Source organism: Siphateles boraxobius, unplaced genomic scaffold (assembly GCF_051911475.1).
Source record: "Siphateles boraxobius isolate OS27281-9 unplaced genomic scaffold, OSU_SipBor_1 3, whole genome shotgun sequence".
Taxonomy (NCBI): Eukaryota; Metazoa; Chordata; class Actinopteri; order Cypriniformes; family Leuciscidae; genus Siphateles; species Siphateles boraxobius.
In genome coordinates, this window is record NW_027508919.1 from 4,197,802 (window position 1) to 4,203,801 (window position 6,000).

The following is a 6,000-nucleotide window of genomic DNA, read 5'->3' on the forward strand; positions in this document are numbered from 1 at the left end:
AAGCATATGTAATTTAAATACAAATACAATCCTATAGGTGACATTTCAAACAAATCTATTTGTCTAAAACCTTCAATATGTTTTTTAACTTTCACGTAAAACTTTATCATGCAAAAAATCAATCTTGACAAACCTTCCTTTTAAAACTACAATTTTAGTTATATGAATTTCATTCTGAATCGACTTCCTGCATTTAAAATTTATAGATGCATGTACATGAAATACAAACTTATTTAGATTTTTTTTAATTAATTACTTTAGCAAATATTCAATTTGGTGCTCATTTTAAAAATATTTGAATGTAAAATGCAATCTTCAGAAACAAGTTTTCAAAAGAGCCAAATCCAAGTGTGTGTGTGTGTGTGTGTGTGTGTGTGTGTGTGTGTGTGTGTGTGTGTGTGTGTGTGTGTGTGTGCGTGCGTGCGTGCGTGCGTGCGTGCGTGCGTGCGTGCGTGGTGATGATTCAGTAGCACAATTAGGTGATGACATAAATGAAGGCCTAAATCCCAGGTAAGATTGAGGATTAACCCTTAACCTTTAACCCTTATCACAACTTAGGCCTTCAGCAGGTCAGGTCTCTGTAGGGCGGGGGTGTCCCTGGAATTTTTGTAGATTTAGTTGCTTTGGATAATTTCAGAAAAAATAACCATAAGGTACAGTAGCAGCCCCTTAGAGGAGATTAGTTGCCCCTGTGAGGTGAGTAAATGTCATTGCTAACAGCTTATTACTCATATACTCCTACTACACAGTGCAGATTGTTAAATTTGTCATGCACCATGTTCTGCTTTGGGGGACAGACCATATATGGGCGCATTCCGGGGATGACATCAGCAAGACCTGACAAGACTGACTTGTACCTGCAGGATGATGGATCAGGTATACATTTCCTCAGCCCTTCCGGGACGAGTCATGCCACATAGCAACAAGTGAGCCAAACAATGCTTCTGTCTGCAGAACAAACCCCAAACGGAGGCTGTTTGCTAAGGTACCAGCAGGTGGAGCAGTCACACCCACAAACATAACCACAATCAAGAGACGTTCCCAGCCTTCACTTGGTAATATTTCACTGAAGAGCTAGTTTATTGCATAAAGATTTAATTCCTATTCACGTTTGCAGACAGTCACCTAATTATTAACCTCATAACATACGCACAATTGTTACACTTAAAAATGTCAGAATTTTGTTGCATTTGCATTTCATTGCTGGAATTTTACTTTTCTGAGCAATTTTAATAATGTTTTTTAACTAACTGGTCCTGAGGTAATTTTTGTGTCTATGTATGAAGTCCACAAAGGTGTCGTTTATAATGTTAAAGGGTACAAGACTTTTTGAACAATATGCTATATGTATTGTTTCACATTTTATAACTTAAGAAGCTTCATTTAAAAAAAAATATTTTTATATTTGTGATATATTTCTTTAAAATAAATGCTACTTGTCTTGAATTTTTCGCTACTTTGCTACCTGTCTTTAATAACACGTTTACGTTTTTATATGTGGCTCAAGTGTCCAAATACTTTTTAAATGTAAAAATGTAATAATTTAAAGCTCTGACTGACAGATTTACTTTCCTTTTCCTGGTAAACATACGGAACATATTTTGAATGTTACTTGATGATGTAAGTGCTCAAGCATCACTTTTGGTATGTCTTTTACCCAGGACTGGATTCTCAATCAGGCATGAAACCCGAAAGGATGGAAGGAATTTGCCCCAGAGAACCTCAGTGTTTGTGTTGAGAGAATACAACAACGAAAGGACAAAGGTGAGGGGACATTAAGCTACTGTGTGTGTGTGTGTGTGTGTGTGTGTGTGTGTGTGTGTGTGTGTGTGTGTGAGTGTGTCATGGTAACACGATAGGGAGAAGCAAATATTTTCCTTAATTCCCTTGTAAAACTCATATAATATGAAATGGAAATGGCTTATAGAGCAGAAGGCTTAATTATTTAGTGTGTCCATATGTGAAAAGTGAAACCTTGTTTCCATGAAACAGTTTCAGACTAGGGGATTCCCCTTTCATGGCATGGCTGAAGGATGAAATCCACTCTGGATCTAACATTATTGGATTTGATTATATATTAAATGAAAACACAAGGTCTGGCTGACATTATAGTTCCATAAAGATTGTCCGAAAAGGAGACTGGACACAAAAAAAGTCTAGAGTGTGTCACTTTCACTGTGACTTGTGGGTAAAAATATGTCACCCTTTCACTTATGGATCAGTGTATCCAAAATACTGACTTCATCTATGATATCACCCCTTCTTAAGATGTGTCACATCACCGGCTGCATGTTTTAAAATTACAAATGAGGATGTCTGGACTTTTAATACGTTGTTTGTTGTAGTGTGGGATCTCGACCATATGTTGATGAGCATATGCAGGCCTTCATGATCGCTGTAGTTCTGATTTCATTCCTTATGGTGACACGTTTTACCGCTGGTTATTCTTAGAGACACCCACGTTGGTTTCTACTACAAAACCCTTATCAGTAGGGGAGCTGATAATCTCGGAAAGCATGACAGACACATTTCTTGTTGGTATCTCTTCCTACCTCCTGCAATAATAAACTGCTTTTTGTTGATGCCCACTCCCTCACTTTCATGTCAGAATGGCATTTGATCAACGGGGCCCCAAGGAATGCTGGGAAGGTTTTAAGATTCTGTGGTTTCGCCATAAAACACAACTCAAAGGCATTCAGGAAATTGTGTTGAAAGAGTCAGTGATGACATACTGCATCTGACTGATTATTCTCTAAATCTAATTTTGAGGATGCATTCGTGTGAGACAGATTGATAAGGAAGGCAATCAGTAAATTAACTTTTTTAACTTTTAATAGAAAATAAATGAAAAAGGAGTGATGACAACACTGAGAATTCATGTGACAGGACGGCATTTACAGTGAGATCAACTCTTTGAACACATAGTTGTAAATGAGATTCGCTTTTGTTTTTGTCGCTTCCTGTTTCTATTCTTTGTCTTTAAATCTATTTCTCCCTCTCTCTCTTTCCTTATCACACACAAAAACACTCACACATATATTTTTGTTGACCTTACAAATCACTTCGTTATCACCTTAAAACACTTTCTAATTTCCTCAGATATTGCACTGCGTACTCGGTTAGCCAGTATGACGCCATTAGTGATGAAAGTCCAACTGCGGTGTTAAACAATCGCGTAATTAATGAAATCATTACCAGATCAGAGCATTATCAAACCACCTGGATTAATCCTTTCACACAAATTGATGCATCCTGATGCAGTCAGATTCAAATTTTTCATTTATAGGTCACACTATAAGTGTCTCACACTGTAAAAATGTTTGGAATATTTACTGTAAAGGACTGTAAATTTGCTACAGTAAAAGTTAATAAAAAGTTAATTAACCATATGAAAAATTGTAAATATTTTAAATGCATTATATGTAGTTTTACTGTAAAATACTGTGCTATGTATGCTTTTTGACAGTAAAAACTATGAATTATCATGTATTTTACAGTGCAAAACAGTAAAAGAACATTCCCAGAAGTCCCTGCTTGACGCATCACATATGATTATATTCTATTTGAATAGTTTTGTTTCTTATTTTTACTTTCAGAAATGCAATATCTTCACTTAATAAAATGTACAGGCTCCAAATTCCCAAAATGTTTGTAATTCCGGAAACATTGTCACCATATCTTTTGACTGAAGTTGACTGAATCATGTCATAATTTACTCTCCCTCATGTCAATGCAAAATAACATTGGACCCCACTGATTTTATTGTATGGACACACACTCACACATCTCATTTAGTGTTCCACAGAAGAAAGAAAGGCATGTAGTTTTGGAACGAATGAGGGTGAGTAAATGACGACAGAATATTCATTCTTCATTGCAATTTTAAAAGTCTCCATTCTCTTTGTCAAGAGATTTCATCTCACTTGTAGTTTTTCTTTCTTATGGGTTCATTGTTCACCCAAAACACCTTTCCATGACTTTTGCATCAGTTTCCTGTGGTCACACTGTTGTGTACAGCCTGCTGCCCCCTTACAAAACCCCTTCCTTTTCCCTTCTGAGAATTCTCAGGAGTGGGCAAACCACCAGCGTGAGTCAGTGCTTCAATCACCACAGTGTGGGCAAAACAGTCTGCGAGCAACAACCCTCCAACATCATTTTTAGTTTTCACTCACTGTCCTCTTACGCAAAACACGCAACCACATCGTTTTTGTTTCCAGCGGGTTTGAGTCCAGGCTTTTGCAGTTGGCCGATCATGCGAGTGTTTATGCGGCTTGTATATCGAGTGCATGACGGCTGGCTAATGGTATTCCAGCCATGATAATAAGGAGGGAGCGGGCTATATTTATCAAGTGGGGGAGTGTCCATCACTTCAGCAGAGCTTAGCGCAGGTTTGTGACCACAGAGGGGTTTGTAACAACACGGGCCTCATTGCAAGTCTTAGCGATTGTGTTTTTCCCACCAGACATTATTCTAGTAATTAAAGTCTGAGGTTTACAAGTCTGATTATTTTAAGTCTTTGGTTGTTAGTGGGTGTTAGGAGGAATGTTTACAGTAAATTCTCATGTGTTTGTGTGGGTTAGAGATGTGTGTTTGTGTGCTAATGAGTGGTGGCAGTTTTATGCTCCGAAGGATGTGTGTGTTATTTATGCCTGTACTACTGTGGCTGGTGGCATTTTGAATATAACAAAATTACCTTATTGCACTATCTACCAAATTATTTTTAAAACTAAAATATATTTTCAATCTGCAGTGAGACAGTAAAATCTGTGTGATTTCAGTGGCATTATCGCCACCCAGAAAATGACTGTTGTTTTGCATGTTGCTATGCAGTTCTGTTTTTTTACTGGCTCAAAAGAACATGTCTTTATGATATACTGGTTTGGCTCTGTTTTTTATCCAAACATTTATCTGACCATTACAAATGACTGGCTTATAATTTTCTCTGTGACTCTAGGAAGCATTTCATAGAAAAATACGACATACTTTACCTTTAAGGACACCGCACTTTTTGTGCATATATCTCAAGAAACTTTGCCATTTGAGATATAAAATAGAATATCAGTCATTGTGTAAAACAATAAAAGATTCTTGAAATTCTCAAAAAGAAAGTCTTTGAACTTCAGGAGTTTTTGAATGCTCAATAAATCCCTCTCACTATCTCATCAGGCGTCCCATTAATAATACAAATGTCACTCCTTCTATAACCACGAGCCCATAAGCAGTGACCACAAATACCCCCGCCTTTACAAACACTGAGAGCTGGGGGGGGCATCCATTTGACAAGTGTTGAAATTAGATGTCATCACCCGTAACAGCCCATAGACACCCTGACTGCCAGCACAATCAGGTCATAGTGGCATCTCAGCAGACAGAGCAACCAAATTTACCATTGAGACTTATATTGCAAATCGCAACATCTGTCCAAACCATCTGAGCACACACACACACGCACACACACACACACAAACGCACGCAGACACACACACACACACACACACACACACACACACACACACACACACACACACACACACACACACACACACACACACACACACACACACACACACACACACACACACACACACACACACACACACTGTATATATGCTATATTTAGCAAGAACAATTATTTGCACTGAGCTACTGTAATAAATGTATCTTGACAAAATTGTAACCACAGTTTTATTGCATTTCTAATTGCACTTAAAATAGGTATGTTAACATGCACTGATTTTCGTCATCAGAAAGAATCCAATCTGATTTCAGGTTCTGAAAGTTCTGTTTAATGATTGTTGCATTTATATGTTCATGTGCATTCAGAACCGGAGAAAGCCATTGCGATGATGTCACTGGATAATTGTCGTTTTTGCCTTGATTACAGAAGAGCTCTTTTAACAAATGTTTCATAAATGTTCAGTCTTATCCACTGACCAGTTAACCAGTAAACATACGCATCACAGCACTGCGCATGTGCGCAAGGTATTTTTTAATCCATTT